We start from the raw sequence: 14,452 nt of genomic DNA on the forward strand, positions 1-14,452 counted from the left end.
TGGGGTAGAGCAGAGTCAGCCATGAATCTGCTGGATCCTAAACTAATCCATTCCCCTTAGAACAGGCTTCCTCAAACTCGGCCCTCCAGATGTTTTGAGACTACAATTCCCATCATCTCTGACCACTGGTCCTGCTAGCTAGGGATCATGGGAGTTGTAGGCCAAAAACATCTGGAGGGCTGAGGTTGAGGAAGCCTGCCTTAGAAGGCTAGAACTTGGAGTTAGAGCAGCAAAAATGATCGAAATGGTCCTCCCCTTTGCCCTGTGTGTTGCGAACAGGTAGGCCTTCAGATGCAGCAGTCAAACTGCTGCTCCACCCTGGTGTTCCTGGCTGAGAGATTCCTCTTCCTTACTTCTGTATGTAGCATGTTTTTCAACCTGAGGGCTGCATTCTCTTCCAGGCAACCTTCAGGCAACCACCATGCCAGAAGCAAAAGTGAGCAGAGAAACAAATGTTAATTTGCTCACACGTCCCTCTTTTTCCTTCATCCAGGCAATGAAGAAGTATTGTCACAGTTCAATGGCATATTCTATGCAAAAACACACAAGGAGTGTGAAAAGCAGGACTAGTGAGGGGTGTGGTCTGGAAAGAAGGGGCAGGGTGAAGGAGGGTGTGTGGCCTGGGACCACATTCTGAGGGACACATAGAGAGGGCAGGAGATCAATATTTGGGCCCCAGGCCTGGGTTTCCCTTTTCTTGGTCTATAAGTTTGCACTGCTCCTGTTTGATTTAAAGTTGAAGAAAAGATCAGCAGAATTCCAAACCTCACATGGCTCAAGTAGCTTCAGCAATCAATATCTGACAGTAAATTTTTTTCCATGTTTGCATTCCTGCTTCAGTCATTCCTGTTTCCTGGTAGAATTTCCAGAAGGTTGAAACAGGCACTACCTGACTGCCATTGCTGTGCTTTCCAAATTATTGGCAGCGTTAGCTGAAATGTTCCCAAGATTATTTTTAATATTCAGTCTAACTGATTTCTGGAAGAATACAGTTAAGTACCTGCTTTTATGCAATAGTTGACATAGCAAGGCTTCGTTGCGGTTTGACCAGAATGCCAGAATAATGAAGACGGAAACCTGAGTCTGCTGCCTGAGAGATTGCACTGGTTCTCAAAAACACTGAAGTGGCTCTTTAGAGTACAATATAATATTGACTTTTAATATAATGTTCCTATTAAGAACCATTTCTTACAGATGGCAGATATCGTGAACCTGTGGAGTCCTGCAAAAAAAGACAGAATCCAGCTCTACCAGTCGCTTGATGGTTTGGTCACAGAAACAAACTGCTTGCCTTACAGTCCAATGTGTGTCTGATTGGAAATAAACCTGACTGAATTCAATGGGACTTGCTCCAGGTATGTGTGTATAGAACTGCAGTCTTAAGCACTGTTCTTGAGTAAACTATAATGAAAGGGGCAAGGCTTTTAAAAAATGTGTTATGGAAGGGGTTACTGGGTTGTTGTTTTATTTTGATTATTATTATTTTGATTATTTATTTTGGCCCAAATATAAGCGCACCTGCAAATAAGCTGCACCTTTAAAATTCATGGGGTGGGGAGACAATACCCAAGTACGGGTACCATTCCCCCCGTGCTCCCAGGCTGCTTCCTGAGGGGGGGGGGACTATGACGCTTTGTTGGCAGCCTTCCCCCTTCTTTTTGGCAGCTCTGGGGAGGCTTGGGAGCGGCAGGTGGGCTGTGCGCCGTTGCCCAATGCTCCCGGGCTGCTTTCGGGGGGGGAGCTGCGCCACTTTGCTGGCAGCCTCCCCCCTCATTCCAATGGCTCAGGGGAGGCTTGGGAGTGGCAGTCAGGCTGGGTGCCATTGCCCCATGCTCCCAGGCTGCTTCCTGGGGAGTGGGAGCCATGCCACTTTACCGGCGGCGTAAGGTCATGAATATAACCCTCACTTTAACTTTCCACAGTTGGAATTGGCGGGGGGGGGGGGAGTGCGGCTTATATATGAGCCAATACGTTATGTATTTTGTGGTTTTATATTCTGATTTTATTCTGTGAACCTCCCTGAGACCTGCGGGTATAGGGTGGTATATAAGTTCAATCAATCAATCAATCAATCAATCAATAATAAAATATATGAAAATGATAGAAAATAAATAAATAAATCATTGCCCATTACAGCTACTGTGCTTTTGTGTTGTAGTAAAGAGACATGGAGAAATAGTGATCAAAATAATCTATTTTCTGGTGGCTGAGGTGGGGGAGGGAATAGAGATTAGATGCCCTAAACTAAGCACACATCAGTGAAGGTGACAGATCAGTGTTTTTCTTTGCAAGTAAAGATTATTATGATTTTTATTTTTAAAAAACTTTTCTCCAGCAGATTCATTACCTTAGCTTACCCCAATACCATATTCATTGACTGAGCTAGTGAAATGTACCAGACTGGAAAAATACACACACATTTATTTTCCTTAACTGGCTACTGCTTCTTTGCTTCTTACTCACCAGGAGCCAGATTTGTCTTGAGGCAACGTCTATTCCCATTGAAGGAGCCATAAAGTTTACTACCGCCAAGCAGTGACTTGCTCCATTTAAACATGATTCATTGGGAAGCCTGTTTTGCATCAGTTAACATGCAACATTCACACTTTTTGTTAGGGGGGATTCACTGCTAAGTTTTGTAACTGTCCCACTTTGGTGAGACAACTTCTGGAGTCACGAACCTGTTCAGGCACTTAACAAATGTGTGAAGGTACACAGAACATAAAGGGGCACTGGATAGTACAGGTGCTGTCCCTAATGTCCTCTTCTACTCCACCTGACCTTCCTTCACTGAATGGAAAGATCTGAAGAGGGATTCCAAGCAGATACAGCTGCATTGACTTAGAAGACTTCCCATGACTATGAACCCTGGTAATGCAGGGTTCCTGCCCACGGTGAAGATGCTAAGCATATTCACCTGAGTGGGTGAGGAATCCCTTCTCAGATATTCTCACTCAGTACTGGAACATCTGCAGGGCCACAATTTCTACATCCCTGAAACAGAGGATAGCTTTTCAGAAAATCCTACATTGTCTATAGGCATTGTTAAGCTTTTCTTCCAAGCAGGCCTGTGCTTGTTGTAAGTACAGGAACCATTTCTCACAATGTTTGCCAAGACTTGCTGCCCCAGAAAAGAAAAGACCTGGATGGGGTGAACCAACACCTGTGCCAATGCAATGCCACAAGGCATGATGTTCTGCCCCACAGGAATGTTGCAACAGCACTGCAAGCAACAGTGCCTAGGTCAATATGGAAGACCAGCATGTGCAGATTCTGTAGTTGCAAATGGCTCATGGAGCAGAATTCATTAAAATGTTCCCTCGTGATTAAGTTGCATCTGAAAGGAAAGGCACAGGAAAGTGTTTTCCTGGCTCAGACCCCATCACCTCAGGTCCCAGAAGAAGAAAGATATACAGAGTAGACTGTTCAGCTGGTTGCAACAGGAACAGGAGTGAAGCAACATGAATCAGTATCTGTGCTACAGTCGATGGTGAGAACAATGGATGTGGTGATCATGAGGAAGCATAAAGTCAAAAGAAAATGTGATCGACAACCAGAAAAAGTGGGGAATAGACTAGGGACAGTCTGGAAAAGGTTGGAAAAGAAAGGAAGAAGAGCAGATTCAGGGGATAAAAAGAATTTTAAACCATACTTGGGGAAAGTCTTGAAGCTTGCACCTTGCTCTAGAACAGATTCCTGTGGAGACTTAATAGTCTACATTAATAACCTGCTGGAATGGACATCTCAGCAATTCATCATATTTCCCCAGTAACTTTGATATAAGAGACTCTCCTACAACATCTCCACCTTTTTACTCATTGTGTTCACTTATGCCAATTTCTTTGACCGAACAGACAGTGCTACATATTGAGGCTAACTTCTGGCATCATCCTTTAGTAAAGGTTAGTGAAACACTAACAGAAGTGCCTGGTGTGCTCTGGTCCATGGGGTCACGAAGAGTCGGACAAGACTAAACGACTAAACAACAACATCAAGTGAAACACTTAGGACAGCATTTACAATTGTTTCCAATTTCATCTATAAAACCTACCGCACATCCCACCCATTACAACTATCTCCAGGGCCAGCCATACTGTTACTAAGTCTCCTCCCATGACAGATGCCAGGGGGCAGGGGTCAAGAACTGGTAGAGAACAGAGCTGTGTGTGCCACATAGCCTGACCTGCCCCTCTTAAGACAAACTGCTGTCTGTAGGTGCAGTGAGGAACAATGTCCTCTAGCCAGCACTGAAGTAAGGCCCCATCTACGCCATACATTTGAAATGGAATGGGAACACTTTAAATAGCCATGGCTTCTCCCGAACAATCCTGGAACTGCAGTTTGTTATGGGTTGAGAGACTCATAGAGAATTGCTATGTGACCCCTATTCCCCTCAGAAAGCTCATTCTTCTTCTTCTTCTTCTTCTTCTTCTTCTTCTTCTTCTTCTTCTTCTTCTTCTTGTCATATTTATATTCCTCCTTCTCCCCAAGGCAGTTCAATACTCATTCAATCTGTTTAACATTCAATCTGTCTTGCTAAGGAACTCTAAAAAACTCTGTGGCTCTGTGGATGGAATAGAGGTCTCCTCATAACTCTCAGCACCCTTTACAAACTAAAACTCCCATGATTCTTTGGGGGAAGTCATGCATGACACCACCTTCAATGTATAGGGCAGATGGGGCCTAAGATTCAACGGCCTGTCTAGTATGTGGAGTGGAAGGTGTGGAGTGCCATCTTGTCCACCTCAGAAAACAAAATGGCTTGACCTGGGCTGCTCCTGGCTGTCTTTCTCTAGCTGTCTTACTGTCATATAACAGAAAGGGCCTCCCCTGAAAGCATGTATAATTAAGCAGTTTCTAGAGGAATGGAGAATGTTTTTCAAATCATTGCTATTTCAATGACAGCCTTTAAGCGTATTGTTTCAAGTCTTGATATCCAGCAGGCCAACTGCTGTTCCTATGGCCTGAAATGATATACACAGATGTGGCTCCTCCAACATATTAGTCAACCAAAAAAATGTTCTTATTTACAGGAAACACATTTTATCCAGGGAAGCAACAGAGAATAAAAGAACATGCCAAAGTTCAACGCTATGAAATGGGAGGAGACACACAGTAGTTGTTAATGGGGAACATGCTGTGAGATGTAAGATGTATATATATTTTCAAGGAAGGCAGTTTTTCTTCCTCCTTTCCATATCTCCACAGAGCTAAGAAACATTGTTCCCCAGTTCTCTGAATAAATTACTATGACTATGCATGAAAGGTACAGACAGCGAGCTCATTGCCTTTTGGGATTTTTTTTCCTGACGTGTTTTTTAACCAAATGAACATGTGGCAACAGCATAAAAGAGTAAGTTTGAATTCCAGAGATTCTGTTAAACCAACTGATCTACTCAGATAGTTTGGAAAGGTACCAAACTGACAGATGGGTTCCAAAACAACAGTTTTTAATTTGATTAATTAGATCACTTTTGAAAAGAAAGGAGGGGAAAGGCTGCTCAAGTTAATTTCCTGATTTCCATAATCTCCTCTCGAATAAAGGAGGACAGCTGAGGAAATAGCCTAGATAAATAGAACAACTATGATGCAATATTGTAGCAGAAGAAAGAGAGGTCAGATTTGTAGTGAATTCAGACTTTATGAGTTTTTGTTTTTTAAAGCGGTGAGCACTTAATGTTTCAGAAGAGGTGCAAAACCTATTGAATACATGGATGCATGGAAAAATTTCAGTAATATCTGAATGGCCAGGGGTTCGCCATTCCTGCTGTAATGGAAATCAAAGCATCTTTAAGAAGTGATGTCAACTAGAGGAAAAGAGTGTTTTAAGTACATCTTAAGAAGGTGTGTGTGGCCGGCTAGCTTGGGGAGTAGGAAGCTGAATAAAGCTTGTTTGTTGAAAATATTGACAAGAAAATGGGACTTGAGCCAACTCACCAAATCACAACTTATTTCCCGTGATGCTGTCAAAGCTGTCTCTCAGTCTTGCCTGCAAGCAGTTGTGCAGAAGACTTAATTTGTGACCTGTGCTCTCCAGTTATAGAACTGTAATAGTCAGGAGGAAACATTCCATGTTGATAGCAGCACTTTGAGATGTTATGCTCCCGGGAACTGCTGGCAAGTTCCTGTCCATGGACACTCCCAAGTCACACAGCTAAGGATGATTCAGTTGGCATTTTAAAGGAAACCCACTTAATTCGCACTTTGCGAAACAATAAGTGAACGAAAAATGGTATCTATCAAATCTGAATTTTGCCGTGCAGTTCTCCAGTCAAGTAAGGTGCACAAACCAAAAGTCCAGGTTGACATACAAAGCCAAACCATGGCTTAGCACAGAAGAGGAAGAATTACAGAAAGAATGGAGACTCCATGAGCCTTTTCAGGAACCCTCATGCTGATCTGTTTGTCCTAAGCTATGGTGTGGCTAAGTGCTACATGCACACCAGTTCTATGTATTGATTTCATTATTCATGGTATAATTGACTCAGCTGCCATTGCCAACATTTGTGATTTTTATCTGATATCCATTCATTTCACTTCTTCTGGAGATTCAGCACTGGCTATCTTTACTGTTGACAACTCAGCTAGAACTTTTCTGTTTGAACCAGGGAGCACATATAAAACAATGACTGCATTTTCTGATGGCTCTTTAGTGGGTAAGTTTAAACGAGAAATGTGTTTGGGCTGAATCCATATTACATTTTTTTAAAAATGAGTTTCTAGTAGACCCCTTTCTTTTGTGAAACATCGTTCAATAGTTGTTTCATTATTTCAAAATTGTAGCAGTGGTTGGAATCAACATGCCTATTGGTTGGGTATACCCACTGGGATTTTTGGGTCTCTGCCTTTGAACAGCTGACTTCCCTGGCTGCCATGCCACAAACTGCTTTTCAAAGTCCCCTCATTTTCAAAGGTGGTATGAGGTTGGTTTTTTGGGGCTGGAGGTGATGTTTAAGACACAGAAACCCAAAGCCCCCCTTGGCTTTGAATAACTGCCTTTCTCTCTCTCGTTCCTGCCCAGTGGCTTTTTATTTTATTTTATTATTATTTTTTAGAAATGGAAGAGTACAAATAAGGCAGGAATTTCTTTGAGGAACTAAATGAACAAAATTGAGGCTGTGCCAGAGCACCATGGGCATGAATAGAAGATATTGCAGGTGAACCACAAGCCTAATGTCAATATTTAATAGGGGCAAACAAGTCACTCCTACTCATTCAACAGCACAATTAATTCAGAAATCTGTCAACAGAGGTATAAAAGGAATGCCATTCTACATGGTTCGTGGGGGCAGTTTGCCAAATAAATGTTTGTTTTCCACAGGATATGGACAATCTAATATTTGTACAGGATTTCGCGTATTAAAATCCTTAATGTTATGTTGAAATCGCCATCATAATCCAAATAGCTTAACAAACAAAAATGGGGAAATGGAGTAATCAGGGGATTCTAGTGATAAAATCCACTTTGATTCAGCAACAATGTTCTCACACGAGAGCATGTAAAAAATGGGATATCCTGATGGGGACAGGATCTCTCTTTCCTCCCCAGGAACCCAAAGGGTGGCAATAAAGGGAGAGAGAAAATAAATATGGTCCTTCTTAGAATCACAGAATCATAGAGTTGGAAGAGACCACAAGGGTCATCGAGTCCAACCCCCTGCCAAGCAGGATCTTAAGCAATCAAGGATCTTGAGCAATCCTTTAGTTTACACATACAAAGATAGTTTCTACAGTAATGTTAAATACAGAACATCTAATTCTTTCCCCTGTTTTATTTGTCTTCACCTCTTATGAGTTGATCTAGGAATACTGAAATTTACAGGCGAAGAAGTCCACATTCATTTAAATAGGATCTAGTGTTGTACAGTTAACAACCTTACAGTCTATGAGATCATTGCTGGCATGAAAAGTAAGGTAAATATGATTACTGGATTTGTGTATATATATCTCCTGTCTCTTTCCTTGTATTTCATAATTCCTTAGGGTCTTGTTATCCTATGATAGCTACACACGTCCTGGGGTTACTAGCATTTATATATTTTCATTCTAACATCTGCCCTGTGGGCTTGGTTGCTGTGTTTAATACCTTCCTCAGTGCCAGATGGCTGGCCTTACTTTTTCACCATGCCACTATAAACCATCCTAAAAGCAGAGATGGTTTTAGGGTAGTGTGACAGGTTTGCCTGCACTAGGCCAAGCTGAGAGGAGGTGCTGCAGGAGGTGCCACAACAATGATGAACAATGGAAGGCGAGAGGCAGGAAACTCTGGATTTTTGTGCCACACAAGGTGCCAAAGTCTGCCCCTGCTCCAAGGATCTGTGCTCCTGACTTATCTAATGGAGCAGTCTTTAAGACAATCCATGAACCTGTTTTGCTGGAATAGAAGCATGATGGAACTACTTCAGTGGTCTGTTGTTTACAGCCAGGTTCAGCCCAAGTGACTTTGAACAAGTTGTTCTCTCTCAGACTCAATTACCTACATGTAAAATACATCCAATGTGAACAGTAAGCTCCCATCTTATAGAGGTTTGTTAGGCTACAGGGCAGAAAGATACCAATAACTTCCATGATGAATGTGTGCTAACAAAAACAATAAGCCAAATAAACGTTCTTCGTGATATAGCCTCTGTGCACCACAACCCTCAATCATAGAAAGAAGCTACTGTAAGCCCTGCAGTTTTACCTTTACTGCACCTTAATTTTTAGTCTTCAATGAAGATGCCCATTACATCATTTTTACATGCTTAATTGATCCTGAATCAGTTGCCTAGATATACAATGCTGGATGGTTTAAGATTAAACGTATGTTGTATTACTTTGAAATATTCTAATGACTTCATTTTAATTTTTATTCTGTTGGCATGCATTGCCTTGCCATAATTGAGTATAAATGGAAATTAATATGCAAGCCATTATTAAAATAAGGTCTGTGTCTATTCACTTAAAGGTAAGCAAAATACAGATTGACAAGTTAAAATACAGGTGGAACATTGTTTTCTTGTACTATAAATTCCCAGGTGTTAAATGGTTTGAAAAGTAGGAAAACAAATTTGTAAGGTGGGAGTTGGGGAGACAGAATCTGGCCTTGGCGGGGGGGGGGGAACTATAAGAATTGGCTTACTGATGCTGATTCTTCCAAGTCGTGAAATAAATCCAGGAAGTGGGTTTCTCAGCTTACTAGTAGTTGTCAATTCCAAATATATCAGACTGTTTTATTTTTCTTTGTTTACCCTCTCTGCATTTCTTTTGCCATCTTTTTCTAAAACAGAAAATATACATGTCAGCTCCAATTACTGCTGCTGTCGAAAAATCTCCAGTTACAGCCAGTTGTAGATTACTTTCTTATGGCTGTGGGATCAAATTGTAGATTAATAGTAATGGTGTGCTATCCCAAGTCACTTGATTCCAAGGTATGTATAACAAAAGCCATCATCACACACAGTGTCCCTGTCTTTATATTCTGCTGCAAAGTTTTAGCTCCCGGTAGTAATGGCACTGCCAGTAGTGATGTATGGAAGTGAGAGCTGGACCATAAAGAAGGCCGATCGCCAAAGAATTGATGCTTTTGAATTATGGTGCTGGAGGAGACTCTTGAGAGTCCCATGGACTGCAAGATCAAACCTATCCATTCTTAAGGAAATCAGCCCTGAGTGCTCACTGGAAGGACAGATCGTGAAGCTGAGGCTCCAATACTTTGGCCACCTCCTGAGAAGAGAAGACTCCCTGGAAAAGACCCTGATGTTGGGAAAGATGGAGGGCACAAGGAGAAGGGGACAACAGAGGACGAGATGGTTGGATAGTGTTCTCGAAGCTACCAGCATGAGTTTGACCAAAATGCGGGAGGCAGTGGAAGACAGGAGTGCCTGGCGTGCTCTGGTCCACGGGGTCACGAAGAGTCAGACACGACTAAACAAGTAAACAACAACAAGTAATGGCACTGAATTTCATTCAAGCATTTGTATCCTAAATGTCACAAATCTCTCTCTCTCTCTCAAGCCTGTTTCAAATTGTGATCCTCTGAAATTTGGACGTGAGTCTGAATGGACCCCAAAATGCCCAGCTCCTACCACGAGCCCTCATCATCCTGACTATCCTCTTCCTTTGACATTTATTTAGTGGTAAAGGCTAGCAAAAGGTACTGCTGTAGGATCTCTGTGAAACTGCAAGTACACAACAGCATTCAGGGGCCACTGAGAACAATGTGAAATGTTGTTGGTATTGGATCCAGAGGTCCCTAGGTCACATCGCACTGCCTGTAACATCAGAAGCATGATGGGACCTTTGCTTAAAATGCAGCCAATTAAAATGACTCATAATCTGAAGATCAGTTACAAAATAAATCTTTTTAACTTTCTTCACTCCTAACCAGGCTTGGAGGGAGTCGTCAGGAGAGTTCTAGAGTTACTACAGAATTCTGCCTTTTAAAATCAATAAAGGCTTTAAAATGCCTGAGAAACCCTACAACTTGTTAACTTGACAGTTTAACCTGAAAGTGTTAAACTGAATTTTCACACAAGTCTGCTTTCAAATTCTTCAAATGTAAATGAAGACAGAACAGTTCTATAACAGGACTATACCACCTCCAAACAGGTTTGGCTCACTCAGTTTCCAAATAGATAGTATTGTGATCTATTAAACAGAAATGAGACAGATCTGGTTTTCATAACCCCCAATCCAATTCAAAGGCATCTAGCACAACACCTTTTGCACCTATCCATCTGAAATTTGACAGTATCCCTCTACATGTAAAAGGCTACTGTGCCTACAAAATTCATCAAATTATGACAAAATATTTATAATGGCATTTACCTTAACAAAAAAAACTTCAAAATTCAAGGGTTACTTGCACATACGCAAACAACCCCCTCTGCACCTATTTGTCTGACATTTGACATGCATCATCCACTTGGAAGGGGATATTAAGCCTGCAAATTTCAGTCAGTTTTGCCACAAAGCAAAAATTCCATAACTATGTGCTGATTTCCTCTAATAGTCAATGGGGAGACAAGTGAGATTCTGATTCAGACCCAATGTGTAGCTACAGTCCTCCGTATGGGTCTGAGAAGAATCAACCCACTTTTTGGAGCCCTCTAGTTTTTATTTACTTGCATTAATACATTTTAGACAGCTTTTAAAAATGTTCATGGTAGCAAAGATACTTAACAAGCTTGCAATATGTTGCTATTCCATGCACAACATGGAAGGGTTTAACCTATCCAGGCTGCAAGGTGGCAACCTTAAGAACCAGCCATTGATTTCTATCTACAGTCGTACCTCGGGTTAAGTACTTAATTCGTTCCAGAGGTCCGTTCTTAACCTGAAACTGTTCTTAACCTGAAGCACCACTTTAGCTAATGGAGCCTCCAGCTGCCGCCGCGCCTCCAGAGCACGATTTCTGTTCTCATCCTGAAGCAAAGTTCTTAACCCGAGGTACAATTTCTGGGTTAGCAGAGTCTGTAACCTGAAGTGTATGTAACCTAAAGAATATGTAACCCGAGGTACCACTGTATTCAGAGAATGCATTTAGCTAGTGAAGCTGAATTCACACCAGACAGTCATGAAGACAGATGAAAATGCTAACAGCTGTTTGAAAATTCAGGGAAGCACATGTTCAAGCTCTGAACCACAACTTGGGTTTTTTGCCCACTGTGTCCCTTTTAATTGATGAAGTGACACATTTAGAATTTAATTCCAACATCATTTCTGTAGTGAGTGTGTAAAAGTAAGAACAAGTTGTTCCATAGAAGTCTGTGACGTTAATAATAATGTGTTAATTCAGGAAATAGCAGAGGCAACATTACATTTCTCCAGAGGGAAACAACTTGAAAGAAAGGCATGAAGGTAGAAGAGAAGTGAAAAATCAACATTATGAATAATATGAGTTTTCTAGACTTTGAGACTCCCTGCCTCAGGATCAGGCTGCATGCACAGATCTAAGCACAACTTTGGTGCTAGAGAGAAAATACTGATCATGTGTTGGAGAAGAAGGAGAGAAAGGGAAACATTTCCTCATTCCTGTATCATTGGCACTGGATTAGATCCAGAGTTGCATTTCCAAAAATGGATGGACGCATTGGATTCATGGAATGGATTGAAATCCTGTAGAGGCAATTCTTGCAGATTCCCCCTCCTGTCTGCAGCATCATGCAATTCTCCAGAGCATATTTTCATGGGACTGCAAGGAGGATATAGGAATCAATATCAGCCCCTTCCTTCTTTCCTAGCGAGAGTGCCCCATGAGTTTAGCTTCACTCACAGGAATTCTGGATCCAAGCCACTGTCCCTAATACTGCCAACCATTTGTTTGGCAATGTGTATGGTGTGCAAAAGTGTCCAATGTGTACCCCTTTGCGTGCATGGATCTAATTTAGAACAGTGGCCCATAAGCAGAAGCCAGTTTCCATGCACAGATCTCTTTTGCTGCACTGAAATCTGACTCAGAAATATTTTTTTTGAAAGACAAAAATACAATTTCATCGTGATTTAAGTTAATTCAATAAGGTCCAGGATCAACATATTCAATACTTTTACGCTTTGTTTCTCCTCCCCTGCCCCCAGCTTCTTAAATCCAACAGTACCCATTGCTTGGGAATGCTATAAAATTGATCGTAAGGAAAAAATGGATTTTATTTTTTATTTTTTTACAAGCAAATTGAAGCTTGTAGAGTTGGCACTGTAGGAAGCTGTGTAATTCCTTTGGTAGGATCAAACAAAGACAATTGCCTGCAAAATGTGTTGGTGTTGAGTGTTGTCTCTCAACCTTTCATATGTAATCTAAATGGTTTGTGACAAACATAGTACCTGATTTGCCAGCCTCTTTGAGTAAAATATTAGAAGTGTGGGTGGCATGAAGTCTTCCAGGAATTTGGATAGTGGTGTAACAGAGGGGGCAGCTTTTACCTGTCTCAGATCCTCATATAAATGTGAAGCATCACTGTAGTATACCTTCGTGATATAAAGAGAGGACCACACCTTATCTAATCAGGACTCCAAAGTTGCTGTCTTTCAGAACATCCCATCTGTCAGGACCTCTGTACGTGCTCTGAAATCCAAGACTCTGCTTAAGCAAGGAAATTGTAAGTTGCTAATTTAAACTGAGCTTTGTTTCTCATTTGCAAGTCTATGCAAGTGCAATTTTGATGCCTTTCCATTTCCTTCCTTTCCCCCCTCCCTTTCTTATTCTCTAGTAAAATTCCATATGTTTTTACATTTTCCTTTATTGGTTTTTAAAAGGCTATTTTCTGGAACTTCTCACTAAAATCATCCCCACATGCTAGATTGCATGCTTGCAAATCTACCTCTTTGCATTCTAAGGATAGTTCACAAGCTTTTCTTAAGTTCTGGCTTTGAGAAACTAAAGCTCTTCTCTTCTTTCTCTTCCTGCCCCCACCCCAAGCTGGACTGAGGCAAGTTATTGGCAGTAAAGACACTCTCCAAGCAACTGGATCCCTTAACTGGAAGCTGCCTATCATAATTTTTGGGGAGGGGAAACCCTTGCAACAATCTGCCCGCATAAAAAGAACCAGATCCGTCACAAATGGAGGTCCATTTGGAACAGATTTTCATTTGCAAGGGGGGGGGGACCCTCCTTTGCCAATGGTGATGGCATGTGTATGTGCAGAATAGTTATTTTAATCCTGTCCTCCAGATCAGTACGATAAAGTAGCCAAGCACCAACCTGAAAATATAGTTGCAGATCAAGTGACGCTCCTGCAGGAAATCGGGGGGGGGGAGCATTTTGGGAGCAGACAGGAGCCTCAAAATGTGGATACCATCCAGCATTCAGAAGGACAACTCACAACTTGAATTGCAAATATGAGGCACCCCTATTATTATCTTCCAGACATTTTAATAGGATTTATTCACATAATAATTTTAAAATTAAGATTGGCTACTCTTTGTCGTGACATTTCCTGAATCAATGAGACTCCCCTTCATAAGTTTCTGTAGCTCAGCTTCTACATTTCAATGACTTCATCCTGTGCTCCTTATGTTGAAAACCACATGCTAGGGGAAACATGTGTAGGTCCTTCTTATCTGATCATTGCTCCCCCTTCTTAGCTGATCAACAGTTGGGTGAGAAAAACTGGACCCACCTTTCAAACTACACTACAGCTATGTGCTCGGTGCCAGGATATTGCTAAATGTCATTTTTTTGAGAACTACAGACTTCCTCAATACTGACCTCAGAAGAAAGCATTACAAGCTGTTACAATGTATGATTCGGAACACATTAAAAAAGTCTCCAGAACGTGTACTTCCAAACCAAGGAATATTTTTTTCTGGCAACCACTGGTGGTTCTATATTAGTGCTTTTCAAAGTCTGTTCTAGAAAACTCTGGGTTCCTTGGACATTCCCCTTTACCTGGCGCTCCAGAAAAGCAGTGTTTGTTGCCTTGGTGCAGTCATGGCCCAGCTCCAAGAAGCATATTTTCTTCTCCTCACAACTGTT

General features: G+C 41.6%; 1 long non-coding RNA gene across 1 annotated transcript; it reads left to right on the forward strand.

Annotated features, from left to right (window-relative positions):
- Positions 1–1,198: 1,198 nt before the first annotated feature.
- Positions 1,199–13,578, forward strand: LOC308474892. The gene is made up of 4 exons (XR_013985008.1): positions 1,199–1,355; positions 7,805–7,914; positions 12,996–13,076; positions 13,397–13,578. It is a non-coding gene; the product is annotated as an uncharacterized lncRNA (long non-coding RNA).
- The last annotated feature ends 874 nt before the right edge of the window (positions 13,579–14,452 follow it).

Source organism: Podarcis pityusensis (assembly GCF_964106645.2).
Source record: "Podarcis pityusensis genome assembly, chromosome: 4".
Taxonomy (NCBI): Eukaryota; Metazoa; Chordata; class Lepidosauria; order Squamata; family Lacertidae; genus Podarcis; species Podarcis pityusensis.